This window comes from Anabrus simplex, chromosome 5, assembly GCF_040414725.1.
Source record: "Anabrus simplex isolate iqAnaSimp1 chromosome 5, ASM4041472v1, whole genome shotgun sequence".
NCBI lineage: Eukaryota > Metazoa > Arthropoda > Insecta > Orthoptera > Tettigoniidae > Anabrus > Anabrus simplex.
In genome coordinates this window covers 11,150,506-11,164,350 of record NC_090269.1, presented here as the reverse complement: position 1 = coordinate 11,164,350, position 13,845 = coordinate 11,150,506, and the positions used below count along the sequence as shown (strand labels likewise).

General features: G+C 38.5%; 1 protein-coding gene across 1 annotated transcript in view; it reads right to left on the bottom strand.

The window, feature by feature from the left end:
• lig (lingerer) overlaps positions 1-13,845 on the bottom strand; it is a 612,955-nt gene that overhangs the window by 86,658 nt on the left and 512,452 nt on the right. The window lies entirely within an intron of this gene.

Below are 13,845 nucleotides of genomic sequence, written 5' to 3'. Positions count from 1 at the left end.
ATATCTAACCATAACCGAGTTACAGCTCACAATTGATTCAAACTGGGATTATTGTAATTCATAATTACAAGTTAAGTTATAGACAACCACAATGCTGTTAAGTGCACAGAAGAATTTGAAGATGTAGTCTGCGAATGGAAGTTGGAAGATAAAGTCACCGCTGTTCAATGAAAATGTAGGAAACATCGTTGTACAAGTTGAAAGAGCAAAGTACGACAATTTTTGGCGTGCATCTCACATTCTATAATTATGTTTAAATAAAGCAATTGAGAATGCTTTCAAAGTGCAGGAAAATGGTGACATAAAAACACAGACCTTATCTAGAAAATCAGCTTCATGAAAGCTTAAAGAACAAGGCCTTGACTGATGTAAATTAAAACAGGACATACGAGGGTGATCCCAAAAATAAGGTCTCCTATTTCTTTATAAGTACAGAACTCTGTTCGTGCGGCTGTTGGTCACAATATTGTGAAGAGTGTTTCTCCCGCTCGCATATACACATGCGCACGCCACACTGAGGTACTCAGTCTTGGATTGGCAGCCGTAGAGAATGGAGCTGCCATTGGATATTACTGCCAAGTGCGAAATGCGCGCAGTTATTCGGTTGTTGAACGCAAAAGGTACTGAACCGATTGAAATCCATCGCCAAGTGTAGGGTGAGTCATGCATGGATGTCAAAAATGTTCGTAAGTGGTGTAGAGAGTTTGCAGCTGGTTGGACTGAAATTCACGATGAACAAAGGAGTGGGAGACCGTCAATTTCTGTTGAGACAGTCGTGAAGGTCGATCAAATCATGCGTGAAGATCGACGGATCACCCTGGATGATCTCTGCACTTTGGTTCCTGAGGTTTCTTGAAGCCCCGCTCGGAGAATTTTAACGGAAAAGTTTAAATACTGGAGGGTGTGCGCAAGATGGGTGCCATGCATGCTGACTGAAGACCACATGCGGCAACGAGCTGATTCTTCCCGCGTGTTTCTTCAATGCTTTGCAGGCGAACTTTTTGGACTCAACTGTCATGGGTGACGAAACCTGGGCGTTCCACTTTACACCTGAGACCAAGCAACAATCACGCCAGTGGCGGCATCCCTCTTCGCCAAAGCCGCGGAAATTCAAGCAAACACAGTTTATCGGTAAAGTCATGACAACTGTGTTTTGGGATCGAAAAGGGGTATTGTTGGTCGACTTTATGCCTGCTGGGACCACAATTAACACTGATAGGTACTGTAAGACACTGAAAAAACTAAAATGGGCAATTCAGAACTGGAGAAGAGGAATGTTGAGCAAAGGTGTAAACATTCTCCATGACAATACTCGCCTGCACGTTGCCCGGCAAACCATTGCTCTCCAGTAACATTTTCAGTGGAACATCATCACCCACCCACCCACCCTATAGTCCCGACTTGGCGCCCAGTGACTATCACTTGTTCCCTAAGTTGAAAGAATATTTGGCTGGAAAGCGATTCCGCACCGACGACGAGGTGAAAGACGAGGTTCACAACTTCCTGAACAGCATAGCGGCAAGCTGGTATGACATGGGCATACAAAAACTGTCACATCGTCTACAAACATGCATCGACCAAAATGGTAATTATGTAGAAAAATAGCTAAATTTCAAGCTGTAAAATGATACGAACCATTGTAGAAATGAACAGGTCTATGTATTTATAAAAAAAATTGGAGACCTTATTTTTGGGATTACCTTCGCAATCACTCAATGGAATAGCACATATTGCATGTGTGAGAGCCTTATGAAAGCTAAAAAGGGCATTATAGACACACTATCAACCCACTGTTCTAATATCAGACCTCTAACAACTGAATGACAGGAAAAAAAAAAAAAAAAAAGATTGTGTCTCTTACGGCATGTTTAATAGACTACAGCTCTTATGGCTTTTACTTCTATTGGTGTTACCCACTTTAGTTCTAAACGTATATAGGAATTATAATGAATTCTTATCAAAATGTATTATTTTTCTTATGAAACAAGCATTGGTTGTCTCATACGATTCAGAAGAAGACGTAAAATAATTTTGATATCTTTGAGTTTATCCTTTTAAATATTACATATGCGGCTCACTACATGGAACAGCCTGCCACGCTTGTCACACCGCGCGCCACATTTCAGCATGTAGTGCAGCATTTTTCGTGTTTTACGTCTGTCCCACTCTTTTCAGTGATTGCTTATGTAAGGAGGATATTCGGCAGACTGATGTAATCATCTTTCTGGGGTACATAGTGTTTCATTATAAATATATTGTGTTTTGCTTTTCGTGTGTTGCATTGTTTTGGTTGTGTGTATCGTGTATATTGTTTTTGTCTGTTTAGTATTTTATATAATCAATCAGCAAGTAATAGTTATGGCCGACCATGTGAAAAGGAGAAGTGGTGAAGTTCTCAGGAGAAAGGAACAGCAAATGGTGTGCAATACACTTTCATATTTGAAAACAAAGCATCCAGAACAAAGTGTAAGCTGGGTAGTATGTGAAGCCGTGAAGGCTTTAGGAATTTCGAGGTCTTCCATCTTCAAAATAAGGAAGGAAGCCAGCAAAGGACGACTCCAGAGTCCTGGCAAGAAGCGAGAAAGGTAAAAGTTAATTCACAGTAATTCCAGACTCATTAAATACAATGATTTTGTCAGAAGCAGAATTCAGCGCATTGTTCATGAATTCTATCTTAGAAATGAACCGCCAAATCTGAACACAATCCTCACTTCCGTAAACACTAACCCCGAACTACTCGATTTTAAGAAATCTATGTTGTATATTATTCTCAGGGAAATGAACTTTGTGTACGAAAGAAGCAGAAATAGAGCTATGTTAATAGAAAGGGAAGATATTGTGTCTTGGCATCATAAGTGCCTCCGACAAATTAAAAAGTACAGAGAAGAAGGCTGGGACATGCTTTCAATCGGAAAACTCCTACCGCTCATGGGCCGCGATTTACTATCGTTCACGCAGGTAATGAAAATGGGTCGTGCCTAACGCTGAATATATCTTTTTGTGTAAGAAAAAATACTGCCGATGCACATGGTGAGATGGACGGAGTGTGTTACGAAACATAATTTTTAGAAAAGATTTTTCCAAACTTTCTTCCAAATTCCGTTATTGTTATTGACAATGCGGTGTCAAATCAAAAGATCTGCGTCTGGCAAGCCAAACTTGTCCTCAGACACTTCCGGCACTAAAGGCCACACACAATTTCATTTTCACTGCTTTGGAAAACTGAAAATACGATAAGTATAAGATAGATGAATTTGCTTTAGAAAGAGGATATACAGCACTTTGGCTGCCCCCTACCACTGTGTCACACCTGATAACTGGAGGAATTATGTGAATCACGTTAAGAAAACTGAAGATGACAGGTGGAAAGCTGATGAAATCCATGACGACATCAAACCCGTTATCGTCCACCTTGGTGACTCTTCAGACGAAGATTCCTCAAGCAGTCTGTAAATGGAAGAGATGAACGTTTCACCTCTGTCTTGAAATTTCTACATTGCTGATAATGTAAGTACAGTAGATGGATTTATTTTAAAATTATATTTACATTACCGTACGAGGACGGTTTGAAAAGTTCTCGGAATCACCGCTACATGTCAGTGCTAGAGCAACGAGGTTCCCGCGCAATAATCACACATCCTTTGTGAGTGAACACGTGGCGCGTCAGTGCTCTAGCTGCAGGAGGGTGGTAGTGACGACTCTTTGTTGTTGTTCTCGCGTAGTGATTTGTGACAATGGAAAAAACTGAGATTTGAGCAGTGATTAAATACTTTGTAAAGAAAGGTATGAAAGCAAAGGAAATTAATGCCGACTTTCAGAACACACTGGGGGACTTTGCTCCTTCATTTTCAACTGTTGCCAAGTGGACCAACAAGTTTAAATTTGGTCGGGAGAGCTTGGATGATGATCCGCGTAGTGGACGGCCAAAAAGTGTTACGACCCCAGAATTTATTGCAAAAGTGCATAAAATGGTCATGGAGGATCGTCGACTGAAAGTGCGGGAGATTGCTGAAGCTGTAGGGATGTCTTCTGAACGGGTATATTATATTTTAACCAAAGAATTGGGTATGAAAAAATTATCCGCAAGATGGGTGCCGCGGCTCTTGACATTGGACAATAAACGCACCAGATTGGAAATGTCCGAACAAAGTCTGGCCCGTTTTCAGTACAACCAACAAGATTTTTTGCGTCGGTTTGTGACTACATATGAAACCTGGGTCCATTACTATACCCCAGAGACAAAACAGCAGTCAAAGTGGAAACATGCTTATTCACCACCACCAAAGAAAGCAAAGGCGGTGCGTTCGGCCGGAAAGGTGGCCTCAGTTTTCTGGGATGCAAAAGGCATTCTGCTGATAGATTATCTTCCTACTGGCCAAACAATTACGGGGCAATACTATGCAAACCTCCTAGACCAACTACAGGGAAAGATACACGAAACAAGGCCTGGTTTGGCAAGGAAAAAGGTCATCTTTCATCAGGACAACGCTCCGCCGCACACAAGTGTTATTGCCATGGCAAAACTTCATGAACTGGGGTACAAATTGTTGCCACATCCTCCTTATTCACCTGATTTGGCACCATCAGACTTTCATCTATTCCCCAAGCTGAAAATTTTCCTCGGTGGACGGATATTTTCTACAAGGGAAGAACCGACAGCCGAATTGGAGAGGTATTTTGCAGGCCTGGAGGAATCTCATTTTCGAGATGGCATCAAGGCATTGGAACATCGCTGGACCAAATGCATTAGTCTACAGGGAGACTACGTTGAAAAATAAAAGCAGTTCCACCGAGGTAAGATACTTAATTCTAGTACATTCCGAGAACTTTTCAAAGCACCTACGTATTTGTCTATCTGTGCTTGTGTGTTTTCGCGTTCTCATATAATAGGTCATTCGGCATTCAGTATTGTATGTTATCAGTTATGAGTAAATTTATCTGAAGTGAGCTGTAGGATACATCACCGAGATAGAGATATCTTGTTGTCATCAATCCTTAATGGAGCTTCCTGTGTTGTAACCACACAGTATTTCCCTTAAAAATGTTTCTGGGGGCTAATAAACTCAGCACTGTGCTCTCTTGAAGCAACAACGATCATGGAACTTTCTGAGATATAATAAGCAAGACAATCATTTCAGGTTCTGGACAAGCATGTTATTATTCATGTTATTAGTATCAAGTTCACATCCCTACATGTTCAAACTCTTACTCTATTTCGAATGATACCGTCAGTGGACTGATATCCTTAGAAAAGTTATGGCAAAACAAAATTTCATAATTGTAATTTCATTAATGACTGGATCAAATCGGGCATTTATCATATTATTAATCCATAGTGCATAATGGGAACTAGGGCTCAAGAAAAAGTTCGCGTACTATACATGGTCTTGCAACAGCTGTACCAAGCGATGTATAATTTTATGTCATCACTATATTTCACTAGAAGTGTCCGATCTGCGGTAAATGAGCAAATATGGCAGCAGTGGAAGGCAGCAAGCCTAAAAGGCCTGTAGTCTTTTCTTACCTCTGGATGCTCTATAGCAAATATGTGACAGATAGTTACCTGCAGTAACTCACTTGAAATTATCTTTGCTACAATGTCGATCCTAGATTTAAAAGGACTCTTGTAAAAGATTTAATGGCTAGCATAAATGATTGGTGTAATCTGAAAACAGGATTCTGGTCATGCCATTTCAATTTCAGTTCAGTACCTCATGCAATGGGGATTGCAGTCTAGATGTTGTTGGTGGAACTAGAAGAAGACTTTGCAGACCCTCTGTAATGGTGGAAAATATGCTCAGTCCAGCTTCCACATCTCGCACACATAGTGAAAAAAAATTGCTTTGCATTCCAGCTACTTTCAACTTTTATCACTGAATCATCAATATTGAAATATGTTACAAAAATATTAACTGCCATTTAATTATTTTATTACTTGCATGCCACAAATACAATCAAAATGAAAAAATCATCTACTTTATGTCATATTGAATTGTTGTTGTTTGAGTCATCAGTCCATAGACTGGTTTGATGCAGCCCTCCATGCCACCCTATCCTGTGCTAACCTTTTCATTTCTACGTAACTATTGCAACCTACATCTGCTCTAATCTGCTTGTCATATTCATATTGAATTATGGTATAAAAATATATTATGCCAGGCATATTTCTTGAAATTATACTGTGTGAATCTGATTAAAATTCGATTGACCAATTAAAGGCATACAGTTAACCGATCAACAGCTCCAGTTATAATCATCATCATCATCATCATCTGGAGCATTTTCTAACCATAGGCTGGGTCTGCTTGGAACATAAGCCTCTCCATCGTTTTCTGTCCATCCACCACTTCTCTTCTCTCACTCTCGTCCAGTTCCCTCCTCTTGCCTTGATGCTCTTCTTTACACCTTTTAGCCCTCTGTGCCCTGGTCATTTTCTAGGCCTCCTTCCCTTTAATTCCATTTCTAACATCTTTAATAATAATAATGTTATTTGTTTTACGTCCCACTAATTACTCTTTTACGGTTTTCGGATGAGGTGCCGGAATTTAGTCCCGCAGGAGTTCTTTTACGTGCCAGTAAATCTACCGACACGAGGCTGACGCATCTGAGCACCTTCAAATACCACCGGACTGAGCCAGGACCGAACCTGCCAAGTTGGGGTCAGAAGGCCAGCGTCTAACATCTTTCTTGGTATCCTTTCTTCTCCCATTCTCTTAACATGTCCATACCACTGCAGCCTTGATTTTTCTATCTTTTCCTGTAGGGGTACCTCATTTACCACTTCCCGAACTCTCCCATTTCTTACTCTTCCCTTTTCTTGTTAAACCTACTTGACACCTTTGAAAATTCATTTCCACAGCTTGTATTCTACTTTTAATCCTCTCCATCACCCACGTTTGATTCATATGTCACAACTGGCACAAAATAAGTCTTGTAGATAATTCCTTCACATCTCTGTGGTACATCCCTGTTCCATATCAATTCTCCCACACTCTTAAAGAATCCATCTGCGCACCTTCCTCTTTCATTGATTTCCATCCTGTTTCCTCCATTTTCTTCAATTACACTTCCCAGATTTTTAAAGATGTCAGCTATTTTCAACTGCTCCCCTCCTAATGTCATGCCATTATACACTCTATTCTTGTTTCGTGCCATTACCAGCCACTTCACTCTTTTGCGCTGAGAACTTTATTCCATAAGATGGCATAACTTCCTCCCATACATTGAGCTGTTCCTGCACTTCACTCTCACGGTTCCTCCATCTGCAAACAACACTGCTTTCATTCTGCTCTACCCCAAGGGTCTGTGCTACCTTCTGTATTATATCATCCATCACCACTATAAATAGTATAGGTAAGGGGGCACTTCCTTGCTTTACACCATTTGTTAACTTAAAACCCTGTTCTTTCGGTTCCGACTTTAACACGGGTTTCGCTTGCATCATAAATATTTTTCACCCTTGTCATTATTTGCTCATTTGCTATTTTTACTCTCATAGCTCCCCAGATCTTGTTTCTACAGACACTCTCATTTGCCTTCTCTATGTCCACGAAGGCCAACACCAAATCTTCCCCATACTGTTAGTGCCGTTCTTGTAGCTGCCTCACTGTGAATTTGAGGTCAATAGTTAACCTTCATTGTCTAAAGGCTATACTGTTCTTCTCTGAATTCTTTTCCCACTGATTTTCTTATTTGCTTTTTCAGTACTTTTTCATATATCTTGGCACAATGACATATCAGGACTATATAACTCAATAGTTCTGACATTTTCTTTTGTCTCCTTTCTTAAAGATGGGTACTATTACAGCCTTCTTCCAATATTCTGGTACTTTGTTTCTCATTCCACACTACCCACATCATCCTGTACAGCCACTGTGTACCCACTTCCCCTACAGCTCTTATCATCTGCACACTTAACTCATCCACTCCTAGTGCTTTTCCCAGTTTCATCCTCTTCACAGCTTCCTCTACTTCTGCCCAGGTTAACTTTTCCATTTTCTCCTCACACCTGTCATCAATTTCCTCAATATGATCTCCTTCACTTAATCCAACCACATTCATGAGGTCATGAAAGTATTCCTTCCAGTTATAAACATTATAAAATTCATAAACCTTCGATATAGACTAGCTAAATGCTCAGTGCATTGTTTAATGATAATACACAGAGTATTACACTTATCTGCCCAAGAGTAATTCAAGTCAGCTTGCTCCTTTCACTGGTAGGTTATTTTTAGATGGACCTTTATTCTGCTGAATATAATATGTGACAGCAACTATGCTAGGGATAAAAAACAAAAATGAGTGTTCTGTAGCAAATTGGCATTTCTTAGTAAGTTTGACCAGAGTTTTGGTTTTCTATTCTTATGACATCCCCACCCCCATTCAGGATATTCTCAAAGAGGGTACAACAGGCTAATTGCCATCTCAAGATCCTCATCAGTAATTATGGAGGCATATGATCAGAATCTGAAGCATTGCACCTCCTCATTTGTTTTATAGCCAAAGTGATCTCCTTTGCTGGGCACCGAGGTCTTGATACTTTAAGGTGAACCATATTGTTTTCCATTTTGCCCACATTTCTGTAGCCTGCCCTATACCTTTCTTTGTACCTCCCAAATTAGCACTTGGGTAAAATATTCATTTAGTCTTTCCAAACTGTCATGCTTAATGGTCTGAAGAATACCAATTTTACTCAGTACTGGACACTCTTGTGGTGTGGTACAGTTCCCCTATCACTCTTTCCTTTGTCACTTTTTCAGCTCTTATAATAATAATAATAATAATAATAATAATAATAATAATAATAATAATAATAATAATAATAATAATACTAATGATAATAATAATCGTCAATTTTGACATTCCATGGCAGACTGAGTAAACCGGGTGTCTATGGCTGAGATTTAATTAATTTTGTCGGGCAAACACCAAATGTGTCACCAGAGATCTTTTACATGCCGAAATCGTACGACATGGAATTACATAAAATCAGCTTCATGGTCCGTACCGCACTTCAATAGATTCACAATTAAGTATTTATTTATTTTCCACCCAGTCGATAAAATGATTGCTTAAGGCAATTTTTAATGGTCAAAAGTGGTACATGTTTCATATATTATCAACATCTTCAGCCACATAACACTGTTTAGATGAAAAATATATAAATTGACAAAGTTACGCAAGTGTCCTCTATCATCATCAACACATCTTGACTCATTCCAGATCTGCATATTGCACTCTCGCTGAGCACCGAACCAGTTGTCTCCAATTATCTTACTATTGACAAAATTGTCAGACTGGTTAGAACATTGTGCACACCAAATTCTCTTTGGAATGCTTGTTGTGTTTCAATCAACAAAACTGTCTTACAGTAAGTTTTTACAATAAAAACAGGCAGCTGAAGAGAGTACCGCATGTTCATGTTACGACTGCAAACTAAAAATAGCCAACAACAGTTCTAATAATCAACAATGGATGGTAGGGGTACAACCAGGACAAATAGAAATGAATAATGTGATGGCTCCCTCTGAATCACATGTTAAGAGACACAGTGTACATGTTCTCTGCCACCTGCAGCGCTGCTGTCGACAAAATGTCCAAGTACGCGCCAGTTTGTGGTTTTTTTCAGTAGTTTTACATGTGCAAAATATCTGGTGTTAACTTTTTGTGAATTGAAAAGTGAAAAGCACTTGAGAAGTACGGCATATACTTGGGCATATGCTTCAATTTACTACCGCATGTGAATATGCCTACCACTTGCCACGTCCCGGGTTGCAAGTCGGGTTACGATAAACATTCAAATGAAAAACAGCATTTTTTTTCACCCCCAAAAAGATACCACTCTGTTCTCAAAGTGGTCGAAGGCTATCCCACGTCAACTGCCCTTTAAGTGCCTTTAACATAATTTTTTAGTCAGATTAGAGCCATGGCAAAAGCTGTTGTCAAAGAAAATGCCAAAATCATAAGTACAGCCCTGGAGAAAAAAATTACAGCAAGCTTACCTTTGATCAGCCACCATTATCAAGTTAGGAAGATGAACAAATAGCTCCTTTCAACCGTTCAAAAATGAATGTACGTCATCACTTGTATATTGTTAAACATGCAAGCAAAGTGACAGGCTGAACAACATGTATTGGTTCTCTGCAAAACAATACAGAGGAGGCAAAAGGCAGTCCGTTTTCAGCCCTAACAAGTCTACAAGGATAACGTAACTCATCCAACTATCTCATTTACCCAGCAAATGAATTATTATTTATGTCTTCTCATGTAGAGGAATGTGTTGTGAGAAATTTTAGTGTACAAGAAGCATTATGGGGAGAAATATTTCAAGAATGCCTGGATAGTTTACCTCCAATTACTGTTTCTCATGGACTTGGGTGCTGTACTGAACATGCTCAGGACTTGGTACCAAAATTAATTTTCCATTACATACGATACAGATTTTATTTCCGAATAAAAGAAGTACGGAAAGAAATGCAAGCTCGTATAACCACAAAACATACCCAGAAAATGTCCAAGGTGTCCAGTTAACTGACTGATGGGGTGAAGTGCCAGTAAGATTCATTACGCTGAGCATGTTAACATATAAATTAAGTAGTTGTGTAGGAATTAAATGTGTATGACATACCGGTACGTAACAATCACATGGGTGCCTGCAGAGTTTTAATATGTTTATATTATGTAGCATGTACACTGACAGTTGAATATGTATTTTTAAGGTTATAATTGATAATTGCAACTGGATTTGATTACGTGGTGAATAAATGAAAGATCACTTAGTTCTATAGACACATACACATTTGAGATATTCGTTAAGATACTGACAAACCAATTTCAGTACTGTAATTAAATCATCACCAAGTGTAAAATATTTCCTACGTAGTTTTCACATATTACTTTCAAAACAAGGAACACTACATCTTAATTTGAACGAAATACAGATCGCACATAAATACAGTCATCGGTCAGTAAGCAGAATGCACAGCCCTGAAACATCACAATAATGAATGCACGGTTTTAAATCAGTTATTTAAATGACAAATTCCGAATGAAGTCACATCAGATCTCATTTAGAATTACATGTTCGGAGACAGGTGATCACTATCTATCTACACCAATGCCACGTAGTGTAGGAACATATGCATTTCTATTCGTCCCGGTACAACTATAGATTCCCCTAGAGCCACTGAGGTCATTAAACTCAATATCAAGTTTACACTAGCTTTCAGAGGGAAACTGTAACACATTAAAGTAGTAAAGGTTTATAAGGATCGGACGTATATTATGTACCAGGTTGCCAATACTTTCAGTATGTTACAGTATTCACGATCAAGGTGGCTGAAATGTTAATATTCAATTCAATGTAACCGGTCATCACAGTTATTAAATATTGATTATGCTCTAAACTCTTTGCCTCAGTATACAAAGTAGAATTCAATCCCGGCTCATAAGAGTCCCAATGATGTCAACTGAATGTGGGTCTTGCAAAACAGTTCAGATAAAATAATCCAATATTGTTATGAAACTAGGATGGGGGAGTGTGTTTCTTCTTTTTTTATTTTTTGTATCTCTATTAGTTTTACCTTACAGGATATTTTCTGAATTACAAATATCCTTGAATTGCTAATGTTGTACCTTTCCAAATTTTCTAGATTTCAATAACTTCAGAGATTTTTTTTTTTCAAGATTGGAAGGTACAAATACTTAAGTCTTAGTTTATATGGTTCTCACTTTGAAAGAGTAGCCAGTTTATATGGTTCCCACTTTGAAAGAGTAGACTGGATGAAAAGGAAGAAGACAAAGGTGTTCACGCTACTTATATATTTACTTGACAATCTTGTTAAAATCTGAAATATTTACCATCTAGAACACATCAATGCTTTTAGACACTCAGTCATGTACACCATAATATTGAAAACTTTCCTACAGATGACTTATGTAAAATAATGTTATTGTGTACTGGTATCAGTCATCTTTAACTATAATGAAGATATATTTCTGAGATTGAAGTGTTTGTCAGGATGGAAAGCTTAAACCTCAAACTGCAAACAAATCTTCCAATCTCATATTCAGACATTTACAAAGTATGGTTTAATTCAGTTTTGTTCAGACCAGAGGCTATGATTACTGGCTTTCATCTTGAAGGTTATACCATAAACACCAGTATAACACATGACATGTTATTTTAAAGATGAAATAAAAACAGACTTGAAGGCAGCTTGGGACGATATATACTAACTAAACTGAACACCGTAGCCAATTCTGGTCACCGGAAAATCTGATCACTCTCCAGCTAGGTCCAGGGATCACTGATCAAACATCCTGAACCACAGTTTATACTTATGGCAGGGATCATTAGTTCCTTTCTGCTTCTCCACCAGCTAACAGCATCTGTCAACTATGTAAGTAGTGATCACATGTCCAATGTTGGTTAACTTCAGAGATCTCAAGAGAACCAGTTTTTAAACATGGTTTTGCCTTTGACGTGTACTCATAAAATCTTCAAACGTACTTGATATTCCAAACACATTTTCTTTGTTTAATATTTCTCTCATTCATTTTTCTCTAACAAGGTTAAAAACTTTCCATACCTTTGGAACATTTACGTAACCGGTTGTAGGGTTTAGTCACCAGTTAAAACTTCTCTGTAGAGCGTATGTACAATGTTACAGTAACTCTATTGGAGGTACACCAACCCCGTTGATTTAAAATGAGCACAATATGCACAGTGAACTTTCTTATTTTATCATCAGGTGTCTCTACTGTAATATTTGTAGATTCTTTTCTGTGTTCTTAGGTTACTAGTACTGCTATCCCTTCCTTCTTTATGTAAATTTTCCACCAATCAAAAAATTTCAGTACTTAACTCTGTAAGCAATCAAAATCGTGGGTGTGTACAGGACTTCGGCCCAGATAGTTCTGGAACCTTCCTCTCCGCTATAAAAGCTAGGACCTTTTCGGCCATGTTGTCTTTCGATCGCTCCAGTCAAGAGGTTTAGAGTGTGATTGTAGAGGAGGTAGGGGAAAAGCCTTGCCCCTCTCCGGAAGGCCCACTAGCTCAAGGTAATGGCAGACATCTTGCAATCGTGTAACAGTCTCAGAAAACTAACTTGAGGGGAAGGTTTCAAAGTTCTTTCTTAATGTAAAACTCAATCTTTCAATGTAAACTTTCAAACAAGTCTAAGATTTTATTCTAACTTAGGGAATAAAGAGTGTGAACCCTCTTTCAATTCTCATTCAACTTCGTATTGGGGTGACTATGATTTTGTAAGCTTTAAAATTTATCTCTTTCTTTTGTCATTTAAAATTTTCTCTCCATCTAGTCACCACCATAGTATAGGCTTAGCCTCTGCAAGTTTGGGCCATAAGCCCACACAGGGATTTTAGAATTTTCAAGTGAACTTCAAAGGAGTGCAAGTATTTGCCACCTAACATTTTGGTTTACGGCCGACATATTAAATCTTTCCCTTTTTCCTTAAGGCCAGGTAGAATGGGCACTTATTGCCTCTGTTAATGTTTAACTATTCTTATTTAAATGTAACTTAGACTGTTAAGCGAATAAGACAGTGGAAATTGGTAGTATTTTACCTAATGTAAAAGTTAGACTGTGCCTTGGAGAGGCTTGAATCTTGTAAACTTTGGAGAGTAGTCTCCTTACTCCTGGAGCATCAGTGCCCTTTGTAATAATGTAATGTTTGAGCTGCCTAACTCATCTCTTAAAAATTATGTCTCTTGTACCTATCATTCTTAGGTTTTGGAATAACTATAGTTATAAGAGCTCAAAAGCTTCCCTTCTGTCTATCCAACTGTTATTAGTTCTTGTTTAATAAGTTTAAAAACTGAAAA